Source organism: Bufo gargarizans, unplaced genomic scaffold, assembly GCF_014858855.1.
Source record: "Bufo gargarizans isolate SCDJY-AF-19 unplaced genomic scaffold, ASM1485885v1 original_scaffold_1579_pilon, whole genome shotgun sequence".
NCBI classification, from domain to species: domain Eukaryota; kingdom Metazoa; phylum Chordata; class Amphibia; order Anura; family Bufonidae; genus Bufo; species Bufo gargarizans.
The window spans coordinates 199,529-211,764 of NW_025334421.1; the positions used below are offsets into that span (position 1 = coordinate 199,529).

The 12,236-nt window shown below is 46.2% G+C and overlaps 1 protein-coding gene across 1 annotated transcript in view; it reads left to right on the top strand.

Moving 5' to 3' along the window:
* The first annotated feature begins 8,364 nt into the window (after window positions 1-8,364).
* The window catches only part of SORD (sorbitol dehydrogenase), a 72,479-nt gene continuing 68,607 nt past the window's right edge, over window positions 8,365-12,236 (top strand). Inside the window, exon 1 of the mRNA XM_044274223.1 lies at window positions 8,365-8,420. The gene's annotated coding sequence lies outside the window, so the exon portion shown is untranslated. The remainder of the gene's footprint in view (window positions 8,421-12,236) is intronic.

The window sequence follows — 12,236 nt, forward strand, 5'->3', positions numbered from 1 at the left end:
ATTATTATAACTTAAATTAATCGAATTGCGATTTCAACTTGGACCTGGTTTATTATGGTTGACATGGTAGAATTAGCGAATATGACGAATATATTCGTTATATTCCACAAAACGAAGATAACAAAGTATTCTGCATCTTCGTTTTAGCTACCTATTCGTCAACTTCGCTAATTCTAGCAATCATATAGGAAAGTTTACTATAGAGACAGCTAAGTTTAATTCGCTATGCGATTATATGACTGCTTTAAAAAAAAACTAAGATGCAGAATACTTTGTTATCTTCGTTTTGTGGAATATGACAAATACATTTGTTATATTCGTTTTGTGGAATATGACGAATACATTCGTCATATTCGCTAATTCTACCAAGCCAACCATAATAAACCAGGTCCAAGTTGAAATCGCAATTCGATTAATTATATAGTTATAATAATCGAATTTCGATTTTAACTTAGCACTGCTATATTCCATATTAGTGTCACAACCAGACAGCTGAGGAGCTCTGACAGAGGCCTTTCAGAACCTCCTCCTTGAGTTTTCTTTGTTGTGGTATTCAGTTCCTCATCTCGTTAGCCTCTCTCAGCTGTCATGTAGTTGGACTGATTGCTTCCCTTTAAATTCCTCCCCATAATGCTTTACTGGGCGGCTTATGCTTCTTCCTGGAGTGTGTGTGCATGCTGATCCTGTTTCCCAGTCTGCTACAAAGTTAAGTGCTGTACATTTATCTGTTATTTTCTGTTTGCTGGATCCCAGGTGACCCTGACTCCCTCCGTGTCTGGTGTAGGGAGCCGGTGGTCGTGTCCCCTCACTATTGTAGGGTGTTCAGGGGTTATATAGTCGAGGTACGTGGATATGCAACCATCCACCTTTGGGATCTTTGCATAGGCTGAGCAGCCAGGGAAAGTGCTAGGTCTTGTGCAGGGGTCTCCCTTTTGGTTCCTTAGCTTTGGATCCAGTGAGTCATATATGCATGTTGCTTTGTCTTGTTTCCTGTACACCGTCCGTCACAATTAGGCTAGAATTAACGAATATGGAATATAGCAGTGCTAAGTTAAAATCGAAATTCGATTATTATAACTTGAATTAATCGCATTGCTATTTCAATAGGAGAGTAGCCTTTAAGTTAAAATCGAAATTCGATTATTATAACTTGAAATAATCGCATTGCTATTTCAATAGGAGAGTAGCCTTTAAGTTAAAATCGAAATTTGATTATTATAACTTGAAATAATCAAATTGCGATTTCAACGTAATTCTCAAATCCGACAGTACATTCTAGTATATTGAGACGTTCCCATGGTGATGGGGACGCTCCATGAGCACGGAAGTCGGCAGAAGCGGCAACGGGCACTGACTGGTGCAGCCAGGAAGCCAGGAATCCAAAGGACAGGTAAGAACAAGTTAGGGAAGTGGGAAAGAAAAAAATATAATTATTAAAAAAAAAAAAAGAATATTCGAAATATCTAATTTATATCACTATATTCGAAATATTCGCGAATTAGCGAAGTGCCGATATTCGCGAAAAAAAATTTGATATTCGAATATTCGCGCTCAACACTAGTTAGCACATGCGACCGTGCTGAACAATCCTAGCCCTCCTAAACATATATAACTGGCTCGCCCCCTTCCCAGATGCCTGAGCATGGTCCTAGTTCCTCCAAAGGTTGATGTTATCTCTGCTTGTGTACCTGTTTACCTGACCTGTGCTTGTGTTTGTGGACTCCAGTACCTTTTTGATCCCTGCCTGTTTACCTTGACTCTCCTGTTGCTAATCCGGATTGCCTGACCTGTACCTGTGCCGCCTGTCCTGATCCATTGCATGTTTGACCTCGCCTCTGCCTCACCCTTCAGTCCTGCACTATAACTCCTGGTTATGACTTGGCCTGCACCTCTGTTTACCTTGCATTGGTAAACCCTGGTTCACCTGGACCAGCTGCCTCGTGTGCCAATCCTCCTCAAGAGATAGGGACCTGGCGTTTCCCTTAGGAAAGTCTATCCTCACCATCAGGGGTACTGCGAAGAACGAGGGGTTCACTTAAACAATGCTCTAAGAGGAGGTTGGTAACTTGGCACAGTGGGTTCACACCTGCTGGTTTGTCGCAGTACATTCAGGCCTTGGACACTGCTGGTCACCCCAAGCCTGTTGTACTGTTATATGAGATTAGATGGCGAACGACAGGATGTCCTGATGCACTTCATACATAGTGTCACTGCTCGTCTGGATGCCATTTCACCTCCATTTCACAAGTCAAAAATAGTGAGATATCTTGCAGAGGGATGCAGCACTCTTAAAATTGCAAAGCTTCTGAAGCGTGATCATCGAACAATCAAGCGTTTCATTCAAAATAGTCAACAGGGTCGCAAGAAGCGTGTGCAAAAACCAAGGCGCAAAATAACTGCCCATGAACTGAGAAAAGTCAAGCGTGCAGCTGCCAAGATGCCACTTGCCACCAGTTTGGCCATATTTCAGAGCTGCAACATCACTGGAGTGCCCAAAAGCACAAGGTGTGCAATACTCAGAGACATGGCCAAGGTAAGAAAGGCTGAAAGACGTCCACCACTGAACAAGACACACAAGCTGAAACGTCAAGACTGGGCCAAGAAATATCTCAAGACTGATTTTTCTAAGGTTTTATGGACTGATGAAATGAGAGTGAGTCTTGATGGGCCAGATGGCTGGATTGGTAAAGGGCAGAGAGCTCCAGTCCGACTCACATGCCAGCAAGGTGGAGGTGGAGTACTGGTTTGGGCTGGTATCATCAAAGATGAGCTTGTGGGGCCTTTTTGGGTTGAGGATGGAGTCAAGCTCAACTCCCAGTCCTACTGCCAGTTTCTGGAAGACACCTTCTTCAAGCAGTGGTACAGGAAGAAGTCTGCAAGGTAAGAAAAACATGATTTTCATGCAGGACAATGCTCCATCACACGCGTCCAAGTACTCCACAACGTGGCTGGCAAGAAAGGGTATAAAAGAAGAAAATCTAATGACATGGCCTCCTTGTTCACCTGATCTGAACCCCATTAAGAACCTGTGGTCCATCATCAAATGTGAGATTTACAAGGAGGGAAAACAGTCCACCTCTCTGAACAGTGTCTGGGAGGCTGTGGTTGCTGCTGCACGCAATGTTGATGGTGAACAGATCAAAACACTGACAGAATCCATGGATGGCAGGCTTTTGAGTGTCCTTGCAAAGAAAGGTGGCTATATTGGTCACTGATTTGTTTTTGTTTTGTTTTTGAATGTCAGAAATGTATATTTGTGAATGTTGAGATGTTATATTGGTTTCACTGGTAAAAATAAATAATTGAAATGGGTATATATTTGTTTTTTGTTGAGTTGCCTAATAATTATGTACAGGTGACAGTAATAGTCACCTGCACACACAGATATCCCCCTAAAATAGCTAAAACTAAAAACAAACTAAAAACTACTTTCAAAAATATTCAGCTTTGATATTAATGAGTGTTTTGGGTTCATTGAGAACATGGTTGTTGTTCAATAATAAAATTAATCCTCAAAAATACAACTTGCCTAATAATTCTGCACTCCCTGTATTTCCCTTTGTGTGTTTTATCTAGGCCTCTAGGGAGACGCTTGCTTCCTCCTGGTTTGAAGAAGCAGGTTGCCTCTTCCCTTTTCCCTGCTCCTTAGGGTTTGCCCACAGTGTTTAGGTTTAGGCACCAGGGCATGTGCATATCCACCATAAGGGTATGCACATGGACACAGCAGTCTAGGTAAAGCTTTTAGGGATCGCTAGGAGGTGACCCTTTTCTCCCTAGCTTGTGGGCCTAGTTGTTGTTCTGTTTGTCTTCCTGTGTTTGGTTTTTTACCCACTTACTTGCTCTGGCATTTGGTGCCGTTGGAGGAAATCAGGTCTGCTTAGAGCCTAAAGTCGCTCTCCCTGATAGGTTCTCAGGGGGTGGTGATGACTTTATTCGGTTCAGGGAGTCCTGTAGGTTGTATTTTCGTCTGCGGCTGATGTCTTCTGGTGACGAGAATCAAAGAGTGAGGATCGTTATATCTCTGCTCAAAGGGGACGCGCAGTCCTGGGCTTTTTCTCTGCTGACCGGTTCACCACCCCTCTGGTCGGCAGAGAAAGCCTTGGGCTTGATTTATGATGACCCAGACCAGGTCTCTATGGCTGAATCTAAGCTGCGCAGTTTGTTACAGGGAGAACATACTACAGAGTCGTATTATGCAGAATTTAGAAGATGGGGAACTGACTCGGGGGTGGATTGATCCTGCAATCCGGAGCCAGTTTTGTCAGGGGCATCTGAGAGGTTGAAAGATGCCCTTGCTTTTCATGAGTACCCCGATTCATTGGAGACGGCCATGTCTTTGGCAGTGCGGCTTGATAGACGTCTTAGAGAGAGGTATAAGAGATTCCTCTCAAGTGGGGGGTCCCGTCTGTAATTGGATCCGTCCCACCTAGTCCCCGGGGTAATATGACTTTTGAATCTGGGGCAGGAGAGGATCCTATTCAGTTGGGCCAGGTTTCCTTTGCTCAGGTGATAGGGATTTTAGTAAGCTGAATAAGCTATGCCACTTCAGTGAAAAAGAAGGTAATTTTATTTGTGTGTGTCCTTTTGTTAAACCTCTTAACGGTAATGAAAAACTACAGAGGAATTCACATAAAGAGGAAAAAACAGCTTCCCTGACTCTTGGCAGTGTGAATGGGGAGTCTGAGCAAGCAAATATGTTTCCTCCTGCCTGCCATGGTGGCGCTAGACTCAGTAAATTTTGATTTTGAGGTATTTGTTGACAGTGGTGCGGGGGTAAAACTTATTGATTTTCTGTTTAGATAAAGAGATACCAGTGTTTGTTAATGATTCCTCCCCTCTCTCACAAAAGAGTCTTACTCATATTGTTCATGACATTCAGTTAAGGGTGGGTGATTCACATGTTGAGTCCATTTTTTGTTTTGTTACGAAGGGCTTGCCTGCTCCGATGGTTCTGGGTTTACCGTGGTTGATAAAGCATAACCCTACTATTGACTGGCAAAAAAGACAAATCAGTAGCTGGAGTAAATTTTGTGCTTCTATCTCAGGGGTGTCAACTATGGTCCTACCTCAGTTTCTCTCTGATTTTGCGGATGTGTTCTCGGAGGGTGGTGCTAAGGAGCTGCCCCCCCCCCCCCCTCCCCCATCGAGAATATGATTGTCCGGTTAATCTCATCCCTGGAGCTAAACTAAGCTTTATTACTAGTAATGAGCGGCATAGGCAATATTTGTTTTTGCAATATTTCCAGAATTTTCCGCATAATATTCACAATAAATTAGCAAATTCTAGAATATGTGATCACCAGTCATTATTTTTGCGATTGCGCAAATTGGCACTAATGATGCGCATATTTTTTGCGCAATACATGCAACTTAACAATTTATCAGGTCTGGGTAGATATTACTGACTGGTACATCACAGCACTATGTCTGTAGCATGTATGTATGGACAGGAGAGAAACAGTAATTCCTATCACACTACCTAACACCCTGCACTGGAACCTATCAGCTACAATATATCACTATCTAACCTACACGGAATATCTCCCACTAACTATCTGTATTACATATATGAGCTAACTAACTATCTAATGTAACTGGATAAGGAAGAGGATCCAGATGAAAGCAGAGAGCACAGCAATGTCACTACTCTCTCTCTCTCTCAGAACTGCTAAATTCTGATTACAAGGGCTGCTGGGTAGGTTCTTATATAGAAAAGGGGTAGGCAACTTTCCTATTGGTTGCTAGGGATGTTGCTAAGCTCCGACAAAGACATTGCAGCCTTCTCATTGGCCCACAAGCAAGAAGGGAGGTTACTGATGAAAAAAAAAATCTAGAATATTCACAATTACTAATATATAGCACTATATTCTACATCTTTGCAAATTCTCGAAGTGCCGATATTCGCAATAAAAATTCACGATTAGAATATTTGCGGGGGACATGATCACTTGTATGGGCACTATGGGAGCATTATTACTTCTGGGGCACAGTGGAGACATTAGTACTGTTGGGGGCACTATTACCTCAAAGCGTGCTCTGGCCTGGCAGAGAATTATTAGTTGGGACTTTGGGGAGCACTATTACTGTGGGGGCACCTTGGCACAGTATCAGCTTAGCACAGTCATTTTTGAGGGACATTATGTTTACACTATTAGTGTCAGGGACACTGTTTGCTGGGTGCAGTTCTTTTAAGACACTGTGTTCCAATAATTTTTGAAGGCATTATCTGCATGGTACTAGTATTATCAGGGGGACTGCTTCTGCAGTATAGTATTGGGGAGCACGACAGGCACAGTATTGGAGATGGTAAGATGATTTGTCCAGAAGGTGGGAGGATGATGGAAAAGTAGGATACTAAGATTTTTTTTTCAAACTGCAGAGACGAGAGATGGTTGAAAAATCATCATGGTGGTCTGGTCTGAATAGAGAAGATGAGGAAGAGAACATCTCTATCAAAGGAGACGTCACTGAATGTAAGAAGTATGGAGCGTTGTATTACCCTGTATGTTTTGTAGTGATATATGTAATGTTATGTTGAGAATTTGGTATGGGAAAGGGGGGGGGGGGTGCTGTTTCAATTTTCGCCTCAGGCAGCAGAAAGGCTGGGTGCAGGCACAAGGAGGCATAACTGTGGGAACATAATTAGGGGGCACTAACAGGGCATCTTAGTGTGAGTCAGAACTAAGGTATAAGTACTGTGTGGGGGCACTAAGGAGGCATTCAATTGTGAAGGGCACAATAAAGGGGGGCGCAACATGGGCATAACTAAAGTTTGGAGGCACTAAGGGAGCATAACTACTTTGTGGTGGCAATAAGAGGGTATAACTACTGTGTGAGAGCACTAGGGGCATAACTACTATGTGGGAGCACTATGGGAGCATTCTATTATGAAGGGGGCACTAAAGGAGAATAATCACTGCGTGGAGGACACTACTGGGACATAACTACTGTGTGGGGGCACTAAGGAGGCATTCCACTGTGCGGGGGGCATAATTGTTAGGGCACTAACAGGGCATTCTTACTGTGAGTGTCACTAAAGCATAACTACTGTGGGAGTGCACTAAGCCAGCATTTAACTGTGTGGGAGCACAAAGAGGACCGTGTAGGGACAGTAAAGTGTAATAACTACTGTGTGGGGGCAGTAAGAAGAATAACTACTGTGTGGGGCACTAAGGAGTCACAACTGTGGGGGTATTAACAGCATTCTACCAGTAAGGGGGCACTAAGAGAGCATTTTATTGTAAAGAGCAAAAAGCGTTACTGTGTTGGGGCACAAGGGGAATTCTGTGAAGGGGGCATCCTGTGTGGCAGCACTAAGGAGGCATAATTGTGGGAATTCTTAGGGTCCATTCACACATCCGCAATTCAGTTTCGCATTTTACGGAATGGAATTGCGGACCCATTCATTTCTATGGGACCGCACAATGTGCTGCCCAGATCTAAAAATGCAGACCAGCACTTCCTGGTCCACAATTCCGATCCCGAAAAAAAAAAAAGTCCTATATTGATTAGGCATTTTCTATTAAGTGCCGGCGATGTGTGGTCCGCAAAATGTGGAACGCACATTGCCGGTGTCCGTGTTTTGCGGATCCGTGGATCCGCAAAACACACACTGATGTGTAAATGGACCCTTGTGAGTGAGTATTACTACAGGGCATTGTACTTTGTCCGTGCACTTACAGGACATTATTAGACCTCCTGCACACGACCATATGGCTTTATCAGTGTTTCGCAGTCCGTTTTTTACGGATCCGTTGTTCCATTTTTTTGTTTCTGTTGTGTTTCCATTTTTGCTCCGTTTTTCCTGATGGCATATTCAGTATACAGTAATTACATAGAAGAAATTAGGCTGGGCTTAACATTTTCGATAGATGTTCCGCAAAAACAGAACGGATACAGAAGACATATGGAGTACATTCCGTATGTGTTCCGTTATTTTTGCGGACCCATTGACTTGAATGGAGCCACGGAGCGTGATTTGCAGGCAATAATAGGACATGTTCTATCTTTCAACGGAATGGAAATACGGAAAAGGAATGCATACAGAGTACATTCCGTTTTCCGAGGGTCTTCTCTCTGTGTTCATGTTGGGCTGTGATGAAGGGCGGTTACATGTACCACTGGTGGCATAGGTTGGGAAGCTCCTAAATAATGAATATAAGATAAAAAATACATTTAGTCACTTTTCAGAAGTGTGTCTGCCGCTGTCTATATCTACACATGAGGAAGGTATATACATATGACAACCCTATTTCCTCATGTCTGGAGGGAAACATTAGCAGTTACGTGCAGACACTTTGTATGTGCTCTGAATCAAGCTGCTGAGTAAAGTTTGTTGAGAGGAAAAAAAAAAAAAAGGCCTGTGGGAAGAGAGCCAGACAATAGCAGGAGGAAGTGAGGGAGCTGCTGCCTGACATGAGGTCTGTAAGAACGTGGGTCGCTGGGGTTAGACTGGTTGTGACATATGCAGCTGTTCACACCTATGAATAGGTCTGTCCTGCTGCAATGTCTCCTCCTGTCCTGAACTTGTGAAGAAAATATGCTCTGAAGATTATGCTGATCAGTAAAGTGTAGCTCTGCTCTGTAGAGCAGTGGTTCCCTTACCCGTGGACTACAACTCCCAGCATGCCCTGGAAGTCCCAGACTGGAAGCTATTATTTTAGGAAGATGTCCATTGCTTTAGGTCAGGGATAGTGTTGAGAGAACTTATGTTTTAGATTCAGCTTCCAAAGTTCAGGTTCGTGTTAGGGTCCATTCACACGTCCGTAGAATGCGGACCCATTCATTCTCTATAGGGCAGGAATAGATGCGGACAGCACACAGTGTGGTATCCGCATTTCTGGAGCGCGCCTCCGATCTTCCGATCCACGTCTCCAGAAAAAAAATAGAACATGTCCTATTTTTGTCTGCAATTGCGAACAAGAATAGGCGGTTCTATGGGGGTGCCGGCTGGGCAATAGACTACGGACGTGTGAATGGACCCTTATTGAAGAATTCAGTTATGGTCCGTGGTAGCGGAATCCATAACATGATTCTTCGATAACCCGAACTTTGGACGCTGAACTTAAAACACAAGTTCGCTCAACACTAATGAGGGCTGCTCAACCGTTTCTGATCCAGTGGCTGGCCACAATGGCATATTGAACCACTTTACGGCATATAAAGAATAGTGGGGTCATTTATCAAACTGGTGGAAAGTACAACTGGCTTAGTTGTCCATAGCAACCAATCAGATTCCAAAGGAGTTGTCAAAAATAAAAGGTGGGATCTGATTGGTTGCTATTGATAAATGACCCCATAAGTGTCATAAAGGTCTGATCATAAATGTCGGCTCTACAACTGCATTTATTTCTATGGCTGCCCTGCTACACTCTGATCCTTCGTCACGCCTAAAACCGTCATGTAGACCCCAGCCTTATAGATGATGGGTGTTGTGGTCACAGCCGAGCACTTCACAACTCCCATAACTTTCTATGGAAAGAATGGCATCTCTAACTCTTGCTCGTTATCTGGAGTGCTGAACAGGGAAAAGAGATCTTGTTCTCCTCACATATGGAGGACCCTTCACAGAAAAACTGCACGCATTCTGCAACGTGTGCAGGTGGGCTTAAGGGTATGGCCACATGGGGCAGATTTTCTGCAGCAGAAACCCTGCTGCGGATTTTTCCATACTTTTGTGGAACTCTCCAGAGTAAATTTGCAGCTATAGGGCTCATGCACACGGCCGTGAGCGGTCCGTGGAACCACGGGCTGGATTCCTGCTGAGAGCAAGAGCGCACAGCGTCATTGGTTGCTATGACGCTGTGCGCTCCCTGCTGCCGCCGCAATACAGTAATACAATGGTATGATCTATACCAGTGTATTACTCTATTGCGGTGGCAGCAGGGAGCGCACGGCGTCATAGTAACCAATGACGCCGTGCGATCCTGCTCTCAGCAGGAATCCAGCCTGTGGTTCCACGGACCGCTCACGGCCGCGAAACACGGCCGTGTGCATTCGGCCATATCCGCATGTGTTAGGCCGGGTTCACACTTCAGTTATTTCCATCAGTGATTGTGAGCCAAAACCAGTTGAGGGTCTGTAGAGGGAAGTGCCAGATGTGATGTGTGTATATATAAATATATATACAGCAGGGCTTCACAAATTTCCTTGGAATCTAGGAGCCAGCTAAAAAAGTTAGGAGCCCCCCCCCCCCCGATATAAAATCATTGGTAGGCACCGGCCGACACTGCGCATGCGCTCCCCCCCCCCACCTTCCCAGTATTAAAATCATTGGAGGGCAGTGCGCCCCCCCCCCGGTATTAAAATCATTGGTGGGCACTGCGCCCTCTCCCCCCACCCACCAGTATTAAAATCATTGGTGGGCAGTGCGCCCCCCGGTATTAAAATCATTGGTGGGCAGTGCGCCCCCCCTCCCCGGTATTAAAATCATTGGTGGGCAGGGCGCCCCCCCCCCCCCCTTTCCTGTATTAAAATCATTGGTGGGCAGCATTGACACTTCTCCCCCCCCCCCAGTATTAAAATAATTTGTTGGCAGTGTGCCCCCCCTCCCCTGTATTAAAATCATTAGTGGGCAGTGCACCCTCCCCCCTTCCCCTGTATTAAAATCATTGGTGGGCACCGGCCGACACTGCGCATGCGCTCCCCCCCCCCCCCCCACCTCCCCAGTATTAAAATCATTGGAGGGCAGTGTGCGCCACCCCTCCGGTATTAAAATCATTGGTGGGCAGTGCACCTTCCCTTCCTTCCCTGTATTAAAATCATTAGTGGGCAGTGCACCCCCCCTCCCCTGTATTAAAATAATTGGTGGGCATCGGCCGACACTGCGCTTGCGCTGGGAGCCTCACCAGCTGTTAGGGAAGAGAAAAATTAGGGGCCAGTGCTTTTTCCCTACCCTAAACGCTGGTGAGGCTCCCAACGCAGTGTCGGCCGGTGTCCAGCTGAGAACACCCATCCGATTACCGCGCCTGCGCACTGGCCTGTAATTTTTCCCTACCCTAACCGCTGGTGAGGCTCCTGGCGCATGGGCAGTGTTGTCCGGTGTCTAGCTAACTCTGCTGTGAAATTTCCCTACCCCGTGGTTGTGCGCCTGCCCGCCGCACCACACCTCCTCACGTCATGTCCGGTACGGGCGGAAGTGATGAGCATAGGGAAATCTCACGAGGTAGGGAAATATAACTGAACACCGGGCGGCCACAGCGCATGTAAGTATATTACTACATAGTAACTGGCCATGGCAGCCAGTATATAACGACTATATAAACTGACTATGGTTTCTGCTGCACTGTACCGTATTTTTCGCCCTATAAGATGCACCTAGGTTTAAGAGGAGAACAATAGGAAAAAAATATTTTTCATTACACCTCAGGTCAGACCAGCAATCAGACCCCCAATGTTAATCAGACCTCAGATCAGACCCCCAATGGCTCAGATCAACCCCCAAACCTTTAGCCATCTATCAGCCCCACGTGTCAGCCCCTCATGTCCCCCCGTGTCAGCCCCTCATGTCCCCCCCCGTGTCAGCCCCTCATGTCCCCCCCCGTGTCAGCCCCTCATGTCCCCCCCCGTGTCAGCCCCTCATGTCCCCCCCCGTGTCAGCCCCTCATGTCCCCCCCCGTGTCAGCCCCTCATGTCCCCCCCGTGTCAGCCCCTCATGTCCCCCCCGTGTCAGCCCCTCATGTCCCCCCCCGTGTCAGCCCCTCATGTCCCCCCCCATGTCAGCCCCTCATGTCCCCCCCCGTGCCAGCCCCTCATGTCCCCCCCCGTGCCAGCCCCTCATGTCCCCCCCCGTGTCAGCCCCTCATGTCCTCCCCACCCCATGTCAGCCCCTCATGTCCCCCCCACCCCATGTCAGCCCCTCATGTCCCCCCCGTAATGGAAACGCTTCATTAGTACAGCGTTAAAGACTGCTCTGATCGCCGCGGCCCGGCAAACCATCTTCCAGGTCCTGGACCGCTGCCCTAGAGTGCCCTGGGTATTGTGCTCCAGGCAATAATTCCTGTATAGTGTCCCCAGAAATAATAGAATTGCCCCTACAGTGCCTCCCCAATAGCAACACCCCCATATAGTAATTTCCCCCAAACTGCCTCCATATAGTAGTTTGTCCCCACACAGTAATTTCCCCTACATAGTAATTTCCACCACACTGCCCCCACATAGCAATTTCCACCACACTGCCCCCACATAGCAATTTCCACCACACTGCCCCCATATAGCAATTTCCACCACACTGCCCC